Below are 26,932 nucleotides of genomic sequence, written 5' to 3'. Positions count from 1 at the left end.
CCCTTCTTATGGATTGTCTTCCTTGAAAACTTCATTATTTTGCTTAAAATATTATAAACTCCATGATTCAAACTGAAAGCATCAATTTAGATTCCAATGCCAAGGATAAGTTATATCTAAGTTATTGACAGCCTTGGATTATCCATTCTGTTCTTTTGACCTCCTACCTCCATTAATGAGTTTAATTAGAAGATGATAATGAGAGTCATCTGTATGATTAAAAATCCCTAAGAGAAAGAGAACCTTTCATTCCAAAAATACTCAGAACATCAAACCATAACATCTCTTAGGATGATCATGAAGGGAATACTGTCTCCTGGAGAGAAGTTCAGTACTGAGGACTCAGGAGATCTATAATCAGTTTACTGCTTGGCCTCAAGGAAATTATCTATATCTTACGGCTTTGAGAAAACCTCACTCTTTTCTAGCAATGCATTTTTCTTCTACTCAAGTATTTATAGTCCTCAGAACCATGTATATGCTACAACTGGAGTCTCTCACCCATTGCCTTATTTTTCTACATTGGAATCCATATGAGAAAATGATAAACATATGTAAACTTTGTTAATTTGTTTGAAAGCCAAGATCTTGCTAAGCAGGTAGCACTATAATTGCACAGTTTCTTTTTCTTACTCTTTGGATTAGAAAATTATCACTTTGAAACAATTTTGGTAGGTTAAAAACCCTCACAGAATGAGAGTAACAGCAACTGATGTTTCCCTACACTCTATAAAGATACTTGGCTTATTGCATAACTTGTAATATGAAGTAGGTTCAGACATAATCTGGGCCAACAGTCTCACATCTTTATGCCCAGTGCAAAGCCTTTCCTGAACGGCTACCTTCTGGCTTAAGGACTCATGATGGGCAGAGTAATTATCACCAATGCTCTGCCTAAATCAAAGCAGAATATGCTATTAATTCTTATATTGAGACCCAGAAGTATATAATCTTCTACTTTTCTTAACCTCAGTGTCCTCATCTAGAAAATATTAGGGAATTTGGGAAAAGAAAACAACACTTTGAGTCTGTGTACTACCACTTACCTACTCACACTTAAAACTATTTAATATAAGCCTTATTATCCCAGTTTTATTGACACAGATGTTAACACCTACCTCCCAGGGTAGTAGAAAGTATGAAATAAAATAGAACAGCGTTTCACAAAGTAGTCAAGTATGGTTTTATCAAATAATCTGCCTTCTCTGAAGTAGGAACAGTAAACATGCTTCCAGATGAGCAGTGAGGGGTTGAAATTGTTATAATAGTCCTTTAATTCTCCAGTGCTCATGCACACACACTCAATGTTATATTCATTCTTTCATTCAACAAATACGTATTAATTGTATTTTTATTTTTTAATTATCAGGGAAAATACTAGATGCTGGGCATAGTGTGGTCCTCAAGTCACAGAGACCACATTCTTAGGGATCAAATGATGTACTTTAGATACAGAGACTGATTCAGGTGTTATCATGACATCAAGGGACAATTTGTACATCATTTTCATTAGTTTAAGTCTTTCAAATCACACACTGAGCCCAAATTCTGAATTAACTGAACTGCCAAATCTGTATGCCATCCCAAGAACGCTTCATAGAGTAGCACTGTTCTTTAAAAATAACTCTGTCGTATATTTAAAAAAAAAAAAAAAAAAACCTGAAAGATCCTGGAATGCCATTTCTTTCCAAAAGAGTAGCCATATTTGAATTTTCTTAGCAGCTTGCTGAGAGAGTGCAAAGCTAACAAGAATCAAAACAGACTCTTTACATAGTTTGTTTGGGTCTAGAGGAAATCTGTCCATGAGCTTTTGTGAAGGGGCCAACATGTCAGCATATGCCTGACTACAGTGAGTTTATCTTTCAATTGATTTAGTCCATTCTGGGGAATCAAGATGATGCAAGAGTGTGGCGTATAACCAAGCTCTTTCTCTTTCATTGACAGAGGTGCTAGAAATGTCCTCATCCCTGTAGATCCCTTGATCAGACATAATAGAATCAGAGACTGTGTTTAAATTCCTATTACAATTATTTTGTTTGTGCTTTAAGATTTTATTAACATATGGTATAATTTCTGCAACAGTAATGGTTGTCAGTAGTAAAGAAATGGGGTGGTTCCATGACTCTGATGCCTTGGGGTTTACACATAATTTCCTGGAACATATGTTCTAATGATGGAGTTTGAAATAAGGCTTCCACCTTCCAGAAATGCTTGAAATTGAGCTACAAAGGTGGTGGATACATTTTTGAGGTATTCTCACAAATAACTTTTAATCTTGGATATATTTTAAGAAATTGTTGTCCTCCACTCAGCTCTTCTATTTCTTTGAAGTCTACTGGTCCACATACATCCTAAGGGTATGAACTGAGGCTAATTCAAGATTATACAACTAAACAGAGGTCCCCTCAGGCTTCTTTTTCTCTGGGTTATTTGCCACAATTACTCTAGATTATTTGTTCAAGTCACAGAACCCAGGAGAACATGGCAGCAGGTGATAAAGAGGAACAGTCCACCCTTGACAGGGGGTGGCTGTTCCTGGCAGCTTGTCCTCATACAGAAACATGTGAAACATTGCCGGGACCATGGACACATGTACACGTGGGGTTAGAGGAAAGGTGGAGAGAGCCGTGGTCTCACAGAAGCAGTAAGACATGTTAAGGTGGTGAGATGCCAATGTAATGTAGTATACATGCCAATCTTATTCTTATCCACAGGCTGGTGAAACCTGGTGGCATATGGTTATACATAAAATCAACAAATATTACTTGAGAACCTAATATGCCCAAGGTACACACATACACACACACACATAAACATGCACACACAAACAAACACACACATGTGGTTAAATGTAGAGGATATTTACATAACAAGGTTTGCTGATAGAATAAAAATTTTTAAATGAGAGGGATTAAGGGCCTAACAAATTTGTAGCACGCTAAACTTGTTTCTGGTTAAGCATCTACTGAATGATGTTGGGTCTCTGAATAAAACATTTAAAAAACCTCGGTTTTAATTCTGGCTCTTCTTAACTTTGCTTAAACATGACTGTGTTTTTCTATTCATATTTGGAACATTCCTTAGCTATAGAATAAAATAACTTTGGAAGATGGAGGCTGAATAGAACTTGTCCAGCCTGACTCTAACTATCAGGAAGCAAAACATATGCCAAGTCCATTGCTAACAATATGGTCCCCTCTTCCTTTCTCCTTTGTTGTCTCCAAACGAATGCTCTGCCCAAGTCATCAAGATCAAGGAAGTCAACTATCAGATGGCCGAATCTTATTGGCTATTCTCCCTTTAGCTCCTGTAGACTCTGGACTCCACCTGGTCCTCTGTTTACTTGTTCCCAAAGGTGCTCCTCCCATGTCTTCTTTATCCCTAAGTCACACTAGTGATGAGCCTCGCCTGAGATGCAGCCCTTCACAGCTTCTCTCTGCTTTCCCTCTCCTATTATTCTAATAGCTTTTTCTCTCTCAGATACTCAAGTAAGTATAGCCTTGAACAAAAGTTATGAGGTGGAAACAACATAATGTTGTTCAAGACCTTTAAAAAGTGGAGTGCAAATGGTGCATGGCCATGCAGAGATATACACAGGATGAATTAGAGAAACGGGGTTTAGTTAGATAGGCACTTATGGTTTCAGGGTGAAATTTTTGACTTTTTAATCCCAAGCACAGTACAATGCCAATGTAAAATGGGAGGCATAAACAGTATATGCTGAATACTTGTGAAGGAAAGAGATAATTACGAGTGGTGTTAGGAAAGATTTCCAGAGAAAGGAGTCTTTTTTTTTTTTTTTTTTTAATCTATTTAGGGCCACACCCGCAGCATATGGAAGTTCCCAGGCTAGGGGTCTAATTGGAGTTGTAGCCACTGGCCTTTGCCAGAGCCACAGCAACGCGGGATCTGAGCTGGGTCTGCAACATACACCACAGCTCACAGCAACTCCAGATCCTTAACCCACTAAGCGAGGCCAAGGATCGAACCCGAAACCTCATGGTTCCTAGTCGGATTTGTTAACTACTGAGCCACAATGGGAACCCCGAGAAAAGAGCCTTTAAGTGTCGACAAAATATGCATTGTCAAAAAGGAGGCAGGGGTGTGTCATGGATGTAAAAGTCATATCTGGATCATGGTAAATTGGTATTTTTGGCTGGAAAGACATTTTTGGGGGCAGTAGTAAAGAATAAGTGTGAAAAACCAGAGTGGAGTTATATGAAAGGCTTTAAGATTAGATTGATGAATTTGTACTTTATCCTCCAGAACCAGCCTTCTCCCAGGCCTTTTTCATATCTGCCCCTAGAATCAGCTTTGGATCCTATTTTTTTCTCCTTATTCATCGACATCATGGTGAAGGGGGTACCTGCATCTGTTCTAAATCTTTTGTCAGTTTCTCCATTTGGCAGATGGTCTATTTCTGTTTCCAGACTTTTCCAGATGCCCTGAGGTTTTCATCCTCTATCCCTGGGGATTTATTACCAGTACAGAAACATACCATGTGTCAGATAAGTTCAGAGAATGTGTTCTAATAGATTTATTCACCAAGGAGCCATTCTAATGTCTTTTTCAATAGTTGGCATCTTCTGATCATAAAATACAATGGCTAAGAGGAAGGTCAACACAATATGGATTGGGATTAAGTCAAACTGTTTTTATTGGTTATCCTTGGATTTTTTAATTAACTTGTTTTTCTTCTCTGAAATGATTTCGTAATATGATTCATTCTTTTGTGTGAACAAAATAAAGTTAAGATACTAGATGTGTCCCATCTTTGACACTGGGGCCTGTTCTATATTCCTATACAGATCTAAATAAAATGCTATTATCATCAGCCTCTAAGAGTTCTAGTCTCCTTCTTGAACCATGACCAAAGCAGTTTAAGAGTTCTTCTTCCTCATGGATCAACCAGAGCTGGATTCTCCTCTTGTTTATTATCATTATTAACTTTAACCAAATATCTTCTATATCAATATAACAGATTGTGTCTTTCTATGAGTATCATATGTTCACCAGGCAAACCAGCCATGGTATTTCTTTGTATTACACAGCAACAACTACTTCAGCAAACTACATACCAATAGTTACCAGTCAAGGAGAACTAACCAAAACTGGACTACATCAGTATAAATTCATTCTCTACTGGAAAAAATGAAACATGTGAATGCTTTCCTTTGAGATGGTAAACCCATGGAAGTTCTATATGCATAAGAGTTATTGATGCATTTAGTCCCCAGGATTAGATTTTCTCCAGCTATCAGCAGCCATGTGGCCTGACCAATAAGTATAACATTGACCTCCCACTTTGCACTTTGAAGTCTACAATCACACACACAGAAAAAACTTACATAAGAGGCATTCACATTTGGTCAGGAAGACACTGAGCTTTCACTGGTGTGGCAGAACATATTCTTCATCAGCGGGATCGAAATTTATGCTAGTAACCAGGCACAGGAGTTTTAAGAATTGTAGCTGAGTCTTGAGAACAAACTATGTGCCTGCTCATTTTTTCAGACTACCCAAAGTTTTGGCCTTTCCTTCATTAATGAGTTCAGGAGTTCCCTTGTGGCACAATGGATGAAGGATCCAGCGTCACCACTATAGTGGCTTGGATTGTGCTGTGGAATGGGTTCGATCGCTGGCCCAGGAACTTTCATATGCCATGAGCACTCCCCACCACAGAGAGATATTAACGAGTTTAGTTTGATGTGGACCCAAGAACAAATAGGGGAAAAGAAGGGAATGGGAGAAGAAGAGTGTTAGAATTCAAGGCTGTGCTCATCTAAAACTGAGAATATCATATTTGGGAAAGGATGAAAACTTACTCTTTTCTTCTTTCAAGCTTAGACTCTTCAGAGTTCGATAAGAGATGCACTAATTTCTTCTAAAAGCTTTTGAGGACTTTGCCTCAAACATACCACTAAAGAACCAAGTGTTTTCCTTAAATGTTATATTACTGTTTTAAAAACTAAGAAAAGCATGCCTTTATTTGAGATTTCTTTTTTCTTTTTAGGGCCACACCCAAGGCATATGGAAGTTCCCAGGCTAGGGGTCGAATCATAGCTGCAGCCCCCGGCTTACACCACAGCCACAGCAACACCAGATCTGAGCTGCCTCTGGGACCCCAACCCACTGACCATCCTCATGGATGCTAGTCGGATTCTTTTCTGCTGCACCACAGTGGGAACTCTGAGAATAATATTTTTAAAGCAGATCAAAAGACTGGCCTAGGGCCGTGACAATTCACTTTCATACTACCCAGCTCTCTGAGCTAATCTTTATCTCATTTCACATTCATTACGAGAATTTCTCCTTTTTACTTAAAAAGTTTTTGGTGGAATGCATGCTGACTTTCATTTAAAAGGAAAGAAAAAAAAAAAGGTCAAAACAGTGACAGAGTCCTTCCTTTGTCATTTTCATACTTTCTAGAAAAGGGATCATAGAATCCACACAGGAAGGTGGGCCTGTGTGCACATACACATACTTTTCCTTCTGCATCCCTGATAATCATCACTTGGGCAAGTTTATTTAACACTTTACAGAGCTCAAGAGTTAATCTTTTCTCAGTATCTGGATTCTACTGAGGAAGACATAAGACGGAAATCAAAGGACAAAACTGAAAAGACTTAACTGTAAATAGTTGAATTTATAAACACCAGCTTAAAGTGCAACTCCGTGTTTTGAACGAAAATGGCAGCCACATCTTGAGTCCCTTAATGTAGCCAAATTTATTGGTCATCCAAAATTTGGCAGACTGTCTCCCAGATAATATTCTAATTAGGTGACCATCCAGGCTAATATTTATGTACCTAGATAAAACCTCTAGAGAGAGCTAAATTCTGACTTTTCTTAACCAAAAGCAAAGAATTTTTAGTCTTGCCTTTACCAAACTCCCTTCTCTCTATCTCTTATGTGTCTTTCCATTCTGGCTTCTATCAGAATGTTTGAGAAGCAGATCCTGGTTTGATTCTGAAATCTTGTTTTTGTTTTGTTTAAAAAAAATGTTTTGTGAGAGTGGAAATGAGGGTCATACGTTGGTTTAAATCTTTTCTGTCCCCAGAAAAGACAAAATCCATATGGGAAGTGTGGGCTGAGGTTAGCATGAACCGGCACAGAAGTGTGCTTTTGATTTTTATCTTAACATGTATAATCCAAGATATATTTGAAATGAAGCTACCTTGGGCATCTGGACAAGTGGTTTGTAAGGCTGTTCTTCCACAATGTCCCGCACTTTGTTTTATCTTAGCGTACTTACCCCTGCAGAATGGACTACTGACACCAAAGTACTGAAAGCCCCTAAGAAGCAAAACCAGCAGAGAGAAAATGTCCGTGCTCTTGCCACAGTACATTTTTAGAACTAAGCAGCTGATTTTATTTTCTAATGAAAAAATCTGTGAGTAAATTTTAATTGTGCTGTGAGGGGAAAAATCCATTTGCAATTGAATCCAATTACAACTCATTTGTGATTAAGATTTGGTATTTAATATTGATGGGTTTATATTGTTTTCTTATTGCCGTCTATAGAGAATTCAGTATGAACAATATGTTGAACGCAAAATACATAAATGCCCATTGTTTCTTTACTCTAAATACTGGATTGGACTTATATTGTAAATATAAAAGAATCTCTTGTTAAGAGCATTTTAAATAAAGACATGAATATGCATAAATGAAGAGCACCAGCGTTCCTGTCTAATGAAACTCTGTAAGAAGATATTACATTGCATTTAATATAGAGACTGCAAAGGAAAAATTGGGTTACCTTCAGATAATAAACCTCTCCAATTCCCAAATTTCCTCTTGGCAAAACATCTAAAGAAAGATAATTTTCTATGTGATTCGTGGGAAATTAGACTTGACAGCAGATGTTTGACTTAACAGCTAAGCAGTTCACTGTCCAACTTTGAACTGTGTCATGGACAGACAAAAGTTTGTTTTCTTAATCCTTCCTGCATCCTTTTCACTCCAAGTTAATGCCTTCATGGGAGGATCTACCTTTCACTTTAGAAATTACACTTGGTTTGTATAAAGGAGAGAAAATAAAGCAAAATTGCAAAGAAGCACAACCACAATGGATAACAAAGGGGGATGATTAAGTAAATTGTTGACTATTTATATAAGCAAACACATACAAACAAGAATATGCCCAAAATACGCTAAAAACATTTAGCGTAAAGAAACAATGGGCATTTAGCGTAAAGAAACAATGGGCATTTATGTATTTTTTGAGTGATAAAGGTAGAAGGGCACAATCACAAACATGTTAAAGGATTCATAGTGTACTGACGATAAATGCACCAAAATTTTTTTTAACAATTATTTTATCCAGTTTGGGAATTGTAATTTTCTTCTTTATATGTTTGAAATTTCCCAGTTTGTATAGCGGGGCATGTATTACTTTTAAAACTAAGAAAATACACAGTGTTATGAGAATAAATGTAAATTAGGTCTTTCTTCCGTGCAAAACAAGGTGCTGTCAAAACCTAGGGGTAGGGAGAAATGGCTTTCAGGTACCCATTTCTTATAACCCATTTCCTTATAAATTTAAAAGACAGTGAAAACCAGAGGGAGAGAAGCGGGCTAATGAAGGTCTTGCTCCAACAAAGCTGAAGCCATAGATATTGCATCCCCTCTATTCAACACCAGCATGTTTTCCTGGCCAAGGCTCATTCCATAGGAGTTGCTTCACTCCACTCAAATGTTCTCAACTGATCCCTAGTGCCCATGATTCAACAGAGAGAAATGGCCTTTTCCAGTTCTCCTCCTAGTAACCTCCACCTCTTAGGCCTTCAAAACAGATCACTCACTCTTGGGAACAATATTCCCAAAATATTTTGGCATTTAAGATATATTAGAATGAATCAATTTATAAATCTAAAATTTACTGACCTCCCAACATTGAATCTCCTTTGGGTAACTTGAACAAAATAAGGTAGTTTTCCAAGCCTCATTAAAATACATATATATATAGTTGTTTTGGTTTTTGTGTGTGTGTTTTTTTTTTTTTTTTTCATTCGATTAACAGGGTTGGAGCATAAATGACTTTGTGTGACTGTTTCTTAGAGCGGGAATAGGAGCTGGGTTCTCACCTGGCTGTCACCCGGTTGATGATGGTGGGGAGGAGGATAGATTGTGCCTTTAAATACCAGGGACGTGTAGGACAGAATGGGACAGACTTGTGTGGAGAAAAAGTAATGTTTCATATTCAGATGTTGGGGGAATTTAATATCAGCACTGAGAAGAGCCTAAGGTAGAACCTGGGTTCAAGGGAAGAAGGTCTAAGATGAATTTTAGATTAATGTGAAAATATTTCACAGTGGAAATAGTGCTAGTGAAGCAGCATTACTGGATCATAATTTCAAATAACATCCAGTATGCCGGGCCTTATTTATGAGCTAGCAAGAGTGGGAAGTCAGACAAGATTAAAGGGTTGGAATATGCAATGTGCATCTTTATGGACCATCTTAAAGAATCATCAGCAGCTTATACTTAAATATACTTATTTTTAAATATAATATATGCTTTACAATTTATCCAAGTTTCTCATTTATCAAAGGAAAAGATTAATGATTTAATTTTTTCTAGGCTACTTGGCTACCAACTCAATATACTCTCAAGTAAGCAATATGACGTCTCATAGTAAAGTTAATACAAGCATAAAATAATTCTTCTATTTGGTAAATATTAACTCGACAATTCCTATGCATTACTCAGATCATAATACATTGCTACCAGTGAATCCTAACTTCCAAATAGGAGGATTAATATCAACGCACAACAAATAAAACATGATAGGCAATTAATTTTTTAACCATCAAAATTCCCAAAGACAATATTTATAATGAACCTAAAATAAGTGGTATCTTATTTATTCATTTGTCACTAATTTTTTTAGAAAACTAAGACATATGGTTTGATGGTAAGGTGTAATAGAAGATCACAAAGGAAAAGAGACATAATTCTTTGAATCATGAAATTGAATGGACAGGAAATAAATGTGAAATGTTTTAAAAATGAAAGTAGCAGTGGCCAGACTAGTCCCTTCAGCTGCAATGGCCTCACCACCATCATTCCATCTTCCTTGACTCTCTGATGAAGCACAACCTTCACCTCCACTCCAGATAAATACCAGGTACACCATGCAAAAGGGAGCATTCAGGAGGAGACTGAACACTTGCTAACTTATCTATCACTCTAGAATCCCCACCTACTTCCTAAGAAGTACAAAGAGGTAGCTCTCCTGGCAACTTGAGTCCCTGAATGAGAATAATAATTACCCAGATTTATTGGAAGACTTACTATATGCCCAGAACTGTGCTAAATACTTAACACGCATTGCACTAGGAGTATTTCCTGAACTAAGGACCCAGTTCTGTGACAGAACAATTGGCTGATGAAAAGGCAGGTGAATATTGGCTCTGAGACATTTTGATCTGTAAGATGATAATCTGCTCTTAAAGGTACTGTTAGAAAGTGTGTGGATTGGACATTCACCTGTCCTAACATTGGTCAAAGAAGTCCCTCCAAGCTCTGTGGGTCAAAGAGAGAGGGCAATACACATCCTATTTAGAAGAACTATGTCTGCAGAAATATTTCAAAATAATGAAGTAGTGAGCCACAGAGTCTGAAAAGTAGAGGAAAATAATTGCAAAAAAAAAAAAAAAAAAAAACCTCACTTTTTTTTTTTTTGCTTTTTTTTTGTCTTTTTGCCTTTTCTAGGGCCACACCTATGGAGGTTAACAGGCTAAGGGTCCAATCTGAGCTGTAGTCACCGGCCTACGCCACAGCCACAGCAATGCCAGATCCAAGCCACGTCTGTGACCTACACCACAGCTCACGGTGACGCTGGATCTCTAACCCACTAAGCGAGGCCAGGGATTGAACCCACAACCTCATGGTTCCTAGTTGGATTCGTTAACCACTGAGCCACAACGGGAGCTCTAACCCTCACATTTAAAACATTTTTAGGAGGAAAAACATAAACTTGTCTGGTTGGGTTCATTCATATATAGCATCTTTATATCTTTCATCATTCTTTATATTTTCTTCATGTTTGAATTTTAATTAACTGCTAGTCAATTCCTTTTATTTGGCCAAGAAAGATAAAAATATGTTGACAATCACATAAAAACACTTTTCAAAAGCCGAAGTCCACTTTTCATTCATTTACGTATGCTCGTCTCTAACCCAAGGCCTGGGAGTAACAGAAACTCTACTTTGACAAAATTGGACAGCTGCCTTTATCCCAGGGCTGTATAGGCGACAGTCTGGCTACAGATTCAGTGCATTTTAGACTTAGAGCTCCTTGGCTGGAAATAAGAGAAAGACTGTATAATATTTGTGATTTGATATTCCCCATTACCATGTAGAGTTAAAACAAATCTATGCATATTAATTAAAATATCAGAGCACTCATTTCTCAAAGGAATTGTATCCCAAATGATTCCAGTTAACTGTGTGACTTATGACTATGTTCTCATTGTGTTTGATGCCTGGGATTACAGTAAACCAGCAATCACAAATGGTAGGGCTTAGGTCTAGGTAATATCTGGACCACAGATGTATTCAGAGGTGTGAACAAGTGTTTAAAAAATAAGGAAATACACATAAAAGTGCAGATTTCTGACTTCTGTTGAACATTCGTATTAGACAACAATCGGCTGTTGCAGAGTAGCACTCACTCCCTTTAGACAGGGAGTATGGTTTCCACTTTGCCAAGAGCCCCCACTGAACTGAACCACAACCTTTACACTTTTAATTTAAATGACCTCCTTTTCTCTGTCAGCATTTGAGTTTACAATTCTAAGTGTTGACTCTGACATGAAATTCATGAAATTCACAGTTTTTGAAAGTGGTAAACATCTTGAAAAGTAAATGGCATTGTACCTGTAGCATAGATGTGCAAAAGAATATAGCACTAACTTGCAAAGTACTTAATTAAAAAAAAAAACCTGGAATATTCTGGATCTTGGTTTGGCAAATCATGTGAGTAAACATCATTGTCTCCTGCTATGAATGGATACATTATATTTTTATTCATTTGCATGTTGAAATCATAATACCCTAGGCATATTTGAATTGTGTATACTATAAAACTGAGGGCCAATTCCCTGAAGCCATTACATTAAAAGGCTGGTATTTGATCTATTAAGTTGCTATAGCTTTCATCTCTCCTGCATTGATTTGTGTTGAAGAACTTCAGAGTACTGTCCTTCAAAGCAAGCTGCAGTTTGCATTGTTTCCATTAGATGGCGCAGAAGATTTTCAAGGTAGCCAAACAAACAGGAGTTTTGGAGAATTGAGTATGTCATCAGCTATGTGTAAACACCAGGGAATTTAGTCCCACCACACCTAATTTTATTTATTTCCAGGGAAGAGTTATTCTGTAACCCATGAACCATTTTTTCTAAATACTTTAGTAAGATATGAAACCATTTCCTTTGTAATTGAAGTCTGCTGTTCCTTGGTTATAGCCCTATTCCTTAGCAAACTTGAGGAAAATAAATAATGATATCAAGTACTGCAAAAGATACAGAAGAGGAAATAAAAGTCACTTTTACCCAACAGAAAGCAAGGATCAGAGCTAAAACCCATGAGATATTAACCAAAATTTCTGAAAACTTTGCAGTAGTATATAATTCTCAAAATTTGCTGTTAGTCCATTTATAGTCATTTTTTTCCAATTGTCCTTTGAGCTCTCCCAATCCTGCTTACACTATCTTTTTCCTTTTGATAATTTAGAATAGAAAATGTTTTTCAATATTTTGGATAAACTTGAACTTAGTCACATCTAAGTTCTTATACTATTCCAAATACCAATCATTCTGACCATTATACTCCCTCATTTGTGATTTTCAAGGTTTCTTAGGGTTCTGCGGGATTTGAACATTGCTTTTTTTAGATTGTGAGGTAAGTGTCCCACATTAATTTTATTGGAAATCTAACTGAGTCCTGTACTTGATTTTGGTCCATATGTGCAGAAAGAATTTGAGCCTGAACCATTAAGATGTCTGGTGACCTGTCTTGGATAGGCTTAATTCTTCACTTCACATGTGTTGAAAGACTTAGAGGTGTCCCACAAGAATTCGTGCACTAGCCAAAATCCAAGCTCCATGTTTTATATAAACAAGAAGGACATTTTCTACCAGATGAGAGAGCTCAGCATACTTGAACCAAAATCTGTTGAGCCAGTAGTAGAAGTATACATACAGTATTGGTAATTGCCCTTATTGTCTAATGCCCCATAATTAGCTCAGTTTCCTCCTTAAGGAGCTCATTTCCATTATTTCCTTCTATACAGTTGACTAAACATTGACTTTTCAAAGTCAGGCTCATCTTGGAAAATCATAGCTTAAATTCTAAACATGGTGACAGTGCTGAAAACCAGACTGCTTCAACCATCTCTCCACAGAGATGTGAGCACGGAAAGCAAGTGGAAATGATGAGAAACTAATGGCAGAGTGGCTACGTTTAATTCTAAGTACTTTCCATCCTTCATGAGGACCTTTTTGGTGATGAAGAGAGTGAAGTTATTATTTTTATAATATGTAGTCTTATTTCAATAGAAACGGAATGGCTGTAAGGTGAATTAAGGACTCAAGGTAAAATCTGCACACCTTGGAAAAACAGTACAGTGAACAATGAGTCATTGTTTCAGAGGATGTCTTGGAAACAGAACAATTAAGAAACAGGGGGATTGTAAGCTTAACTAAGTGGCTCACTTAAAATTGGAAAAGCAGAGGGAGTGAATTCCATGAGTCTTTATTAGTGTAAACCTGTGGATATTAGGACTCTTATGAGGGTGCTAATGGCAGATTTCCTTAGCACAGTTAGCATAGCTGACCAATTTGAAAGAACTAAAAAATAAACCTTAAAGAAATAAAACTCGGATTAGGAGAATCTTAGGATATTTTTCCTAAACACTAGACAGAATATCAGAAGATCTAAGTTCAGTCCTTATTCTTGTTATATTAAGTTAAAATTCGTCTCACTAAAACTTCATTTATTGATTCTGGATTTAGTCACATTCACAACTATAAGAACAAGCACGGAGTATGATGGCTTTTCTACTCTTTAGGAAGCAATCAGAAATTTTTGTTGTTATTTTCATTCTTTCAGAACCATAACACACACACACACACACACACACACACACACACACACACACTCACTCACACAACTTTAAATCCTAAGCTTGCTGAGCATGGGCATTTGGGGTTCATCTTTCTAAAATTCTCTGATCTTTTAGTTTTTTTTATTTTTTTATTTTTTTTTTTAAATTTGTTGTTATTTTCCCAATATAATTATTTTTCTACTGTACAGCATGGTGACCCAGTTACACATACATGTATACATTCTTTTTGCTCCCATTATCATGCTCCATCATAATTGACTAGATACAGTTCTCAGTACTACACTGCAGGATCTCATTGCTAATCCATTCCAAAAGCAATAGTTTGCTTTTATTATTGTTATTTTGTTTTTGGCTATACCTGTGGCATGTGGGCCAGAGTTCTGTGACCTATGCCACAGCTACTGCAATGCCAGATCTTTAACCCACTGTACTAGGCCTGGGATCAAACCTGCGCTTCCATAGCAACCTGAGCTTTTGATCCTTAACTCCTATGCCACAGCATTTTCATTTTATAAATACTTGATCACTGTAATTGCATACTCTAGAGCACTTGTTCAAATCTGAGTAACATGTTCACTTCTAAATAATAAAAGCTGTGAACTTGATATGACAATAGCACTAATATCGATCCAATAAAAAGATAATATTTCAAAAAATTAAAATACTGGCTTTTAAAGAAATAAGAAAAAGGTAAAAGTCAGGACTACCAATATAAAAAGATAAGAAAGGGAACATTTGAAATTAAATGTTATTTGGTTTTAGAATCAAATATTCTAATATTTACTTTTAATAATTTTATTATTCTTTGAGTCTGAAAAGAAGCTATTTGATTGGATCCACATCAGATATTACTCTATATCTTCTACTCTAAATTCTTTTGTAGATTCCGCTCTTTTTCCATTCTGAGTAAAGAAAATAATCATGGAGGGAAAAATTGGGGAGAAAGGCTAACCTTTATCTTAATAGTGAAAGGTTTTTTGGATGTGAAAAGCACTGTTATCAACCCTGTTCAAGTTTGAGTGCTTTGTCCAATGAGGGAGATAAGTTTATAGACTGATGATGGCATTACTTCTGATCTCACGTGTGAGCCTGATGGAAAGGTAGAGAGGATCTCGGCAAAAGCAAGTTCTTAGGGAAGAGCAAAGTTAACTGATTCATATAAGGACTGAAAACTTGACCCTGGAATTAATGACAACATCAGTTGTTCTTTCACCATTTTGAAGGAAGTCTCTCTGTGTCCTGAGAAATACCTGTGTCATATGAGTCATAAATGGGTTTTCTGGAAGAAAGAAAAAGATTCCATGAGTTCAGAAATCTCTAGATACACCACTATATCTCTCTTTGAAATTCACACTCTATGTTAACACAATAAATATCCTGAGAAAACTGCTCTAAAGAAACTTAATTGGCCAGTATTAATATCTAACAGGGTATTTGAGAATACTAACTTGAGGGGGAAGTAAGTAAAACAATAGTGTTTAAAGTTAATAATATAAAGAATGGTTTTCAAACTCCAATTGCAAATAGATTCTAAAGAAAAGCCCACTTTCCTTCCATTGGTTCAAATCTTCTATTAGGCATTAGGTAGGAGAGCATAAGCAATTATCACAAAATAAGGGGAACTAATTTGGCTTTTTTCTGGGTCCTTGACAAATGATTTCAGCTGGAAAAAAAATAGTCACAGATCAATTTGCTGTGATATGGTAAAGTGTGAAAAATAATTTTATTTTTTTGTTTGTCTCCGACTTCTTAAATACTCCTAAGACAGGTCTTTGCCTCAGTGGCTGCAATGTTTGCATCTAGACAAACATCTCCTGGAGCAACAAAATACAAAGAAACTATAAGGGACTAAAAATAACTACTGACAGGTACAGTTGGGGCAAATTGTGGGCAAGAAAACACAAAGAAATCTAAAAACCTAACTACTACTTCTGAAGAGCTGACAGCAAAAGCAGAGTGTGGGAAGCAAAACCAGGGTACTACACATGCCGCTGCACGTAACACCACTGAAGGGGTGGGAAGACCCCCTAAGCTACAACTCTAGCCAACCACTGGACCTGCCCCTACCCTTATCCCATAAAAGGAACCAGCTCACCCAGACCTCTGGGAGCATGCAAATAAGAGAAGCTATCCTTTGTCGTTGCTCCCACAAGCCCCAGCAGGGGCCCCAATAAAGCCTTCCCTGAATTTTCCTTGCTGGCCTCTTGTCAGTGTTATTAAGGAAGGCCAAGAACCCAGGCCAGTAGCACTCCTATTTCCAAACTTACATATTTCTTTTTGTGGGTCTCCACTATCTTATCCATTATTAAACTTTCTTCATGGGAAAGGAACATTTAACTGCCCTGAAACCTTAATGTGAAGAAATCTGCACTTGTACCTTAAGCTTTTTACAAATTACTGTAAAATAAAATTTTCTAACCATATTAAAGGAAATTTAGACAGCCAGAGAAGGGTCTTGAAATACAAAATTACGGCATATATGGGTTTACTACAAATCTTATTTATTTTTGCTTTTTGGGGCCATGCCCATGGCAAACAGAGGTTCCTAGGCTAGAGGTCTAATCAGAGCTACAGCTGCCAGCCTACGCCACAGCCACAGCAATGCCAGATCTGAGCCATGTCTGAGACCTACACCACAGCTCATGGCAACGCCTGACCCTTAACCCACTGAGCAAGGCCACAGATTGAACATGCAACCTCATGGTTCCTAGTCAGATTAATTTCAGTTGCACCTCAACAGGGACTCCTACACATCTTATTTTTCATTTTACAATTTCCTCCTAATTCATTATTCATTTTTAATCCAAAATATATGGATTCATCCCATGCTTTGGATTTTCAGTGTGAGATGTGTACAGTTCATATGCGTAAACATACATACTCTCATGAAGTAATATTGACGATAAATGAACAAAGCGTTGTCATAAATATATTTTACCTATTAAGAAAACTTGCCTAGGCAAGTCTTGGCAGTTCTGTTCAAATATGTGTATGAGTGACACAGATTTCTCAATTCACCTCACTCAGTTACTTCAGGGCAAATTTTTAGGTGGATGTACAGCAGGAGATCAAGCTTACCTTTTGTTTTTATTTTCAACTAGCCCTAGTACTCTTGAGATTTTTTATTCACTGTTTTTGCAAAATCTACTCAAAATGTGAAAGGAAGAAATATATCAGATGGAAAGATGGATGCAGGACAAGTGCAAGGAATGAGGATTAACTCGATGGCCTGGAACATAAAAGATCACAAATAGAAGTACTGCCCCCAAATGAGAAGTCTGCCCAGCAGTTTATTCCCTGTAATGATTCACCTCTATCTCTCATTGACTTTCTCTGAATAATCACATGAGAACCACGAATAAAAAGATATTTTACTTAGAAACAAAAATCATGATTGCAAGGAAAAGGCAGATACCAAAATGAATGAGCTAAAGAACGTGTGAGATGCTCCAGATTGCACAGCAGGTCTGCTCTGGAGAAGCTGCACGCAGAGAAATTCCAATTTGGACTCATACCTGGGAGAAGCAAGGTGGCAAAGGCTCAGAGTAGGTGCAGCTAGCCCCGGGCCATGCTGTAAAGTGGCAGGTTTGTATTTTTTACTCTTGTCTTTCAATGTAAGAAACAGAAAACCCCACCAAGACAGACTCTAGAAAGAAAGGAATTTTACTGGCTCATCTAACTGGAGACCAGGGCCAGAGCAGACTTCATTCAGGGCCAAACCATGCTTGGGAGGCTATTTCTGTGTTGCTGTTGCCTCCGCTTCACATCCTTGATGCTGGTTCTCTCTTTGCAGTCCTAAGATGGCTGCCAGCATCAGCTGGGGCTAAGTGCTTCCTTGATTGGGACCATCAAGGAAGGGAGGAGTCTATGTCCTACCATTCTCAGCAAAGTCCTCTAAGTTCACTGTAATTGTGCCAAACCAATATCCTTGGAGCAGGGCAACATAACAAGATGAGATGACTCACTTAGGTCTCAGTTATGTACCTGCTCCTAAACCATTTACCATGATCCACAGAATGGCTTGTTCAGGTTATCCTAAAGCAATTAAGGTCCACCTCTGGAAACATCAGTCGGTTCTATCCTACCCAAATGATTAACAGTGAGGGCAAGACATGTGCATGTGTCTTTGGGGAGTAGAGGGGTATGTTGCTAAGAGAAACACAGACTCTGTACCAGAAAGGATGAGAGATAGTGTTATGTAGCAAACCAGAACTGCCCCTTATAGCACCCTCTTCCTAGGCGCTCTAGTCCTTGACCCTAGTTATCTAGCCAGAATCCCATCTTATGAAGCCCTAAACTTAGTTTGCCCCTTGATTGATGTGAATTGACTTAATTCAGAAATAGCTCAGAACTCACTTGAAGGCCTACCTAAAGAAACATTTTTGAGGGGAAAAAAGTTCTTTGGGAATTTGTGTGCCTATATATGCAAATTTACCTATACACAACATATATCCTCAGAATGTGTTCATCAGAAATATAGTACATAATATCTAAAAGTGAATAACAAAATTATAGCATGATCACTATCAATATAAAACACTAAATTGGTTAAAACCTGGATGTATTATTTCTTTACTACTCCCTTAACAAATCGCTACAATCTTAGTATCTTAAAGCCACACCCATTTATTAGTTATGGTCTCTGCAGTTCAGAATTGTGGCACAGTAAAGCTGGATTCTCTGTTTAAGATCTCATCAGCATAAAAATCAGGGCATCAGACAGGGCTGTGTTTTTCATTTGGAGCTCAGGACTGTCTGCCAAACTCATTGTTTGTTGACAGAATCCAGCTCCTTGTGGTTATAGAACTGATGTTGCCACTTCCTTGATACATGTGTTCCTTCATCTTGAAGCGAACGGAGTACATTGAATTCACCTGATGCTTTGACTCTCCATGCTTTCCTCTTCTGCTTTTAAGGGCTCATGTGATTATACTATATCCACTTGGATAATCCGGTAAAAACTTCTCTTTTAAAGTCGGCTATTTAGTAAACTTAATTATGTTCGCAAACATCCATTTGCCATGTTACACAACCAAACATATGGTATTGGGGTGAAGACAAGAGGGGCCAAGATTCTGTCTCCCACAAGTGATGCTTCACCTTCCAAATAGGTCATGAAATTAAGTGAAGCTAGAGGAAGCACACGTAGGGAGGAATCTAAGTGTGGGTTCTCAGGCTTTCACATTTTGGTGAATAACATCCTTATATCTATTGATATATGTATATACATATGTAAATTACAGAAAGATAAAAGGTACTGAGACTTTTCATTTGTTCTGATTTAGACTTCTAAAACCTCTGTTCTGCAGACTAGGAATCAGTAATAAGGACAACTTTGAAAGAATCTGCCTGCATTTATCTTGTGTTTCTTTTTTGTCAGACAGTACAAAGAAATTAAGGTTTTTCTTCTTTGCTATACATATAATACTCAGAAGTGAAAGCTTAATTAACTTGTCAGAATTGTGGCATCTCTTTTCTTGAACTGCTCTATCCACCTTCCCAAAAGATTTGAAAAAGGAAGAATAAACCTCCCTAAAACCTTAGCTGGAGGACTGCACATCCACAGCAATCTTGCCCTCTAAAACGGCTTCCTGTCATTACAAGTGGTGTTTTCATCCATCTGGGTGAGCACGCACTTTCACATTTGTCAAGAAATGTCTACAGTGCAAGAACACCAATTGTTTCATAAGGTAGGGCCCATCAGGTTGCAAAGAGGAAGCAAAGCAGAGCAGCTAATTACCATGTACCAAATTCATCTTTTTCAGGAAGATAAAAAAAAAATTAAAAGAAGCAAAGTAGTTGACAATTCCGCTGTTGCCTGTAAGTTAATTTTCACTTTCTCAGAGTTGACTTCTTAGTATTCTACTGTCTCAGAAAGTGATGTTCCCAGAGGCATCTCAAATACTGGACCAGATTCTCTCAATGTGTAAGCTTTCTTCTGGGTCTAAATTATTTACCTTTGAAAGCTGCATAAACTGCTTCCCAAGGCTAAGAGACTGCATATAAATTGTTTCTTTAGTTTACTATGGGTAATTCAGGGGTTTGAGTTACTGTTATAATGAAAAAGATTGACAACCTCTTTTTCAATCTTTGACATTCACTTTCTTGAGCCTCCCCATGACCACACCAGAACTCTGCTTTTCTAGGTAATGCTTCTCTACTACAATCCCATCCCCCCTTGATTACTCCAGAAAGGAATAATTAGGGATGTATGGGAGTCTCATGGATTTGATTTGTCCTAGTATTTATGTATCTATGTTGCTGAATTATTTTATAAAGTTTATGTCATCTGTACCAGTGGGTTCCATCTTCCCAACTGAACCAAAATATACGGAGGAAGAGACCACACTTTATATTATGAATAACTGTCAATTAATGTTATTGCTGCTTGATCGTAGTTTCAGCTTCATAAAAAATTTCATGGTATGATAATTCCAACATCCCTGCTATATCTGAGTCTCGTACTGATGCTTGCTCTCAAACTGTGAACTGAGCATTTTGATATGATTTATAATCTTTTCTTGAGAACTGAACACAATGTATCAGATAAGAGGATCTGCTCTGAAAAGGTCTTTAGTGGTGTGGTAGTGACCTGTAGGGGAGAAGAAGCTTTCTGAATTCCTATGAATAGGCTTCAGTCTTTTGGTGACTCTACCTCTGGACTGTGAAGTTCACATGTGCTTCTCAGTTGGCCCCACCCCCTCTCCCAGGTGGGACAGGATGTCTAGAGTGGGCTGAAGTTGGGTATCTCCCTCCCTTTGGGTCATTTAGACTCTGATAAAACACCAGTAACTTGGGCTCCTGTTTAACTAGTTTCCCCTAAGGGCAGACCTTGTTAAGAAGAACAGACAGAGGGAGTTCCCATCATGGCTCAGGGGTTAACGAATCCGACTGGGAACCATGAGGTTGCGGGTTCGATCCTTGGCCTTGCTCAGTGGGTTAAGGACCCGGTGTTGCCGTGAGCTGTGGTGTAGGTTGCAGATGCGGCTCGGATCACGTGTTGCTGTGGCTCTGGTGTAGGCCAGTGGCTACAGCTCCGATTCGACCCCTAGCCTGGGAACCCCCATATGCCGCGGAAGCGGCTCAAAGAAATGGCAAAATGACAAAAAAAAAAAAAAAAAAAAAAAAAGACAGAGTATTCTGGAGTATTTCAACATTGTTCCTTTCCCCCCTCCCCTGTAGGAAGCATGAGAGGATTTTCTTCTGAAATTTACTATGTGAAACTGGTCAAGCTTTGGGAGGTAAAATTCAAAAAGGTGTGAGAGTCCCTAACGACACATTTCCTCAGGAGTTTTTAACTCTCAGACTTGTCTACTCTGAGCCTCTTCAACTCTTCAATGACAGTTCAGGTTTTCCTTCCTGGGACACTGAGTCCTGCTCTCGTAGGTTGTGAGTCTCTATCTTTCCAATTTAATTTGGGGCAGGGGATAGGAAGGAGGAGGCAGTGTTTGCCATGTGACATCACTTCTCTGATAAATCTAAAAAGAGTTATTTATTTTATTACCAGTATCCCAAAACAGACATACAGACCAATGGAACAGAATAGAGAACCCAGAAATAAACCCAGACACCTATGGTCAATTAATCTTTGACAAAGGAGGCAAGAATATAAAATTGGAAAAAGACAGTCTTTTTTTTTTTTTTTCATCTTTTTGCCATTTCTTGGGCCGCTCCCATGGCATATGGAGGTTCCCAGGCTAGGGATCGAATCGGAGCTGTAGCTGCCAGCCTACGCCAGAGCCACAGCAAAGCAGGACGCGAGCCGTGCCTGCAACCTACACCACAGCTCACGGCAACGCCGGATCGTTAACCCACTGAGCAAGGGCAGGGACCAAACCCTCAACCTCATGGTTCCTAGTCGGATTCGTTAACCACTGCGCCACGACGGGAACTCTGGAAAAAGACAGTCTTTTCATCTAGTATTGATAGGAAACCTGGACAGCTACATGCAAATCAATGAAACTAGAACACGAACACACTCTCACACCATGCACAAAAATAAACTCAAAGTGGCTTAAAGACTTAAATATAAGACAAGACACCATCCAACTCCTGGAAGAGAACATAGGCAAAACATTCTCTGACATCAACCTTATGGATATTTTCTCATGTCAGTCTCCCAAAGTAACAGAAATAAAAGCAAATATAAACCAATGGGACCTCATCAAATTGACAAGCTTTTCCACAGCAAAGGAAACCAAAACAAAAACAAAAAGGCAACTTACAGAATGGGAGAAAATAGTTTCAAATGATGCAACTGACAAGGGCTGAATCTCAACTAAAATATACAAGCAACTTATACACCTCAACAGCAAAAAAGCCAACAACCCAATGGAAAAATGGGCAAAAAACCCGAATGGACGTTTCTCCAAAGAAGATATACAGATGGCCAATAAGCACATGAAAAAATGCTCAACATCCTTGGTTAGTAGAGAAATGCAGATCAAAACTACCATGAGACACCACCAGATAACAGTCAGAATGGCTGTCATGAGTAAATCCACAAATACAAATGTTGGAGGAGGTGTGGAGAAAAGGGAACCCTCCTGCGCTGTTGGTGGAAATGTAAGCTGGTACAACCACTATGGAGAACAGTATGGAGATACCTTAGAAATCTATACATAAAACTACCATATGACCCAGCAATCCCACTCTTGGGCATATGTCCAGACAAAACATGCCTTAAAAAAACACATGCACCCGCATGTTCATTGCAGCACTATTCACAATAGCCAAGACATGGAAACAACCCAAATGTCCATCAAAAGATGATTGGATTAGGAAGACATGGTATATATACACAATGGAATACTACTCAGTCATGAAAAAGAGCAAAATCATGTCATTTGCAGCAACATGGATGGAACTACTCATCCTGAGTGAAGTCAGAAAGACAAAAACAAATACCATATGATATCACTTATATCTGGAATCTAATATAGGGCACAAATGAACCTTTCCACAGAAAAGAAAACTGTGGACTTGGAGAATAGACTTGTGGTTGCCAAGCGGGAGTGGGTGGGATTGGCATGTATAGGAAGCTTGGGGTTAATAGATCCAAACTATTGCCTTTGGAAAGGATTAGCAATGAGATCTTGCTGTGTAGCACTGGGAACTATGTCTAGTCACTCATGATGGAGCATGATAATACGAGTAAATAGAATGTGTACATGTATGTGTAACTGGGTCACCATGCTATACAGTAGAAAAAAATTGTATTGAGGAAATAACAATTTAAAAAGTAAAAAAATAAAGAAATAAAAAATAAAGAATTATTTATTTTGTATTTTTTTTCCGGTCTTTTGTTAGGACAGAGTAGCAACTTTCAGCTTCTTACATGCTAAACTAGAAACCAGAAGTTCTCAGCTTCTAGTTTTTTATTTTAATTTTTTAATTTAATTTTTCATCATACCTTTAGCATGAAGAAGTTCCTGGGCCAGGAATTGAACCCATGCCACAACAGTGACAATGCTGGACCCATAACCCAGTAAGCCACCAGGGAACTCCAAGTTTTTAGTTTTTTACTTACCAAATATTTGCCATGTATCAGGTACTGTTATAAGAGTTTTATAAACATTCAGTCACTTAATCTTCCTACCAACCCTATGAGGCAGGTACTCTCCATTTTTATAGAGGAGGAGGCTAGCCTCAGAAGTAAGTAAGGGTGGATCTGCATCTTTTATTCATAAAAGATAAAATTATCAAGTATTAATTTTTAAGGCTCTCTGCAATGAATTAGTGAGAGAACTGAAGAAAAGCACTTCCTCATCATGAATTCATATCTCTTGAGTGTCTATTGGGTTTGAGTTACTCCTATGCCCTCTCTTGGCTTTTACTTTTGCAACAGAGGAGAACACACCTGACTCTACATTGGATCTAATCCTTTAGCTCTAACCCCTGTACTCTGTTCTTAGTCATTCTTACTCTGTATGTTTGTAAAAAAATGTTGCCTATGGCCTGAAATATATAGGATAGCTCATTCCAAAGGCTCTGACCTCTAAAGGTATGCTATTTTTCCATTCATACAGCAATAAAAAGTTGTAAAACAGCAAAGAATAATTATCTTGTTGGAAGTTGTAGGAACATTATCACCAGACCTAAGCAGGCAGCCACAAGAACAAAGGATTCCTACACCAAGAATTTTGCAACAACCATATAGCCATACATACCCTCTCCCCTTTTTGTATAAAGAAGACTGAATTCTAGTCTACCATCTTCTTGGTCTGTTGGCTTTCTGAATAAAGTCACTTTTCCTTGCCCCAACAACTCATTTCTTGACTTACTGGCCTGTTGTGTGGTGAGCAGTACAAGCTTGGACTCAGTAACACTTTATCTAGCTAAACCAGTGCAAACCAAGTTTCATCATTTGTCTTCCAGACTGTTCAGTAAGCCTATACTCTTCTTTAGAAACTAAAATCTCATGTGAAAATGGCCTACTTGCTTATCTGGCTTTGTACTAGAGGGAACTTAATGTTTATCAGATGAATAAAGATTCCTCTTTCCAAAGGATCATTCCTTAAGGCAAAGTTTTATCACCATTCCAGATGTAAGCAGAAAAATATGCCTTAAAGAGGGAAAGAAAATGACTATCAAAAAAACTAACTAGAGGTAAATGTCTTGTCAGAAAAAAATACTAGTTAATTTATAAATTACTTTGGGTTTACATTTCAACTATGACAAAAGAATATGTTGGCTAACTTAAGGACCATCACCCTGCAGAAGCTCTTCCACTCACAAACTGGTTATGTTTTAAAAGGCTTTCTGTAAGTTTGTGTGCCAGTAGGTCCAAAGGGCTGCTATACACTAAGATATCTTATCTTCTGCTGGTGGAATATAAAGTTGACCCTTCTTGCTTTTCTCTCTCTCTCTTTTTTTTTTTTTGGAATTTAGCCTGTAATTTATCTATGTATCCTTTTAAGTGAAAGCTTCATAAGCAGAAGGATTTCCTTATTATGATTGAAAGTATCAACATAAATAAGTGTCTACCATTTTTATCATTTATCTTTGCCACAGAAATGTTGCATAATAAGCAAACAAATCTCAGGGGCATCCAACAGCATTTCATTTGCTCAAGAGTCTTTGAGTTACTTGAGAGTTTGTAACTTGGCTTATCTGAGCTGAGCTTGTTCATGTGCCTGTGATCCATTGCAATTTGGCTAGCAGATGGCCAGTCTAGAAGACCTCAGTTCAGATGACTTAACTTTGTTCCACTTGTCTCTTATCCCAGGAGCACGCAGGCCTGGGCTGATATTCAAGGTGTATGCAAGCATCCAGGAGAAAGAACAGAAGCATACATGACTTCTTGATGCCTGAAGATAGAACTGGCACATCATCATCCCAAAGAAAACTTCAAAGTCATTGAGGGATAGAGAAAGAGATTTCATGTTTTGGTGAGAGGAGTTGCAAAGTCACTTTGTCAGGGGTGAAAGTATGAAAGTCAGGGGAATAACTGTACCTATTTGTTACTAAATCCAATCTGTACTGCTCACCACACAATAGCCCAATAAATTGAGAGATGAGTTTCTGGGGCAAGGGATAGTGACTTTATTCAGAAGCCAGCAGATTGTGAAGATGGTAGACTAGTGTCCCAAAGAGCCATCTTGAATTCAGGCTTCTTTTATACTAGAAGTGGGGGAGGCTGGCTGGTTGCTGCAAACTTCTTGGTGCAGGAATCCTTTGTTCTTGTAGCTGCTGGCTTAGGTCTGGTCACAATGTTCCTATAAACCTCCAACAAGACAATGTTATTTTTTGTTGTTATATTAAAGGAAAAGTATTATATCTTTAGAGGTTAGAGCCTTGAGAATGGAGAGATACATATACATACATATACACACACACACACACACACATACACATAAGTATGTGTATATATACATATATATGTATATATATATATATGTCATAGGTGTGTATTTATGTATATATACCATTCTTGTGAGTAATATTCCAACATTCTTGGAGTAATACAAACATATTTTCCTTTACTATTGTAAGATAAAGTACAAAAGATTTAATTCAAGCAAATAATTTTTTGCAACTAAAGAGAAAGCAAAATAAACACTCTATTGTGTTTTGTTCAGTAGACAACACTAGTCTGATTTTCTCTCTTTCCAAATATAAATAACTTCCAAAAGCTCCTGAAATTAAGCCAACTAAGATTTTTTACATAAGAGAAAAATATATCTGTTCGTGCCTACCTTATTTGTTTTTGAAGCTAATGTAGCAGTGTCATCATGTAGAGAAAAAAAAAATTTCCTAAAGGTACTTAAGGCATTATTTTCTTCTAAGCAAACTTAGTAACACCTAAGCCTATTTTGGCTTTTAGTGAGCCCTAGGACTAAGCAGAGTCCTATCTGCCTGTAAATGCCAGGGATACTCTATACAATTGCAGGCTCATGGGCCCTTATTCCTTGTACGCTGTCGAGAAATTCTATTCCCTATTCTCATTATGAAAGGTGCATAAAAACCTGAAATTATTGAGTCCCTTTTTTTTCTACACATGTAACTAATTAGATTTGGCTTAAAAAAAAATTAGTACATCAGGGCACTAGGCTGGAAATATTTTATCAAGACATTTTCTGAACCCTGTGAATATTTAGGACCAAGACAGTTTTGAGAGAGTATCTTTGTTGCAATAAACATGCTCCCTTAAGAAGAAAACCGTTCACTGGAGACAAAGCATAGAATATCCCACTTATATGGTAACTGAGAAAGACATAATCTTTCAAGTCACTGGGGCTCTCATTTAGTACTACAAAGTAACTTATGAAACAAGTGCTGCCTTTAAAATGTCAGCAT

The sequence above is a fragment of the Sus scrofa genome, chromosome 15 (genome assembly GCF_054392235.1).
Source record: "Sus scrofa isolate SSC_HxYL_T2T_F1_AM1 chromosome 15, Sscrofa_HxYL_maternal_Yorkshire_Landrace_v2.0, whole genome shotgun sequence".
NCBI classification, from domain to species: domain Eukaryota; kingdom Metazoa; phylum Chordata; class Mammalia; order Artiodactyla; family Suidae; genus Sus; species Sus scrofa.
Note: the sequence above shows the minus strand (reverse complement) of the source record.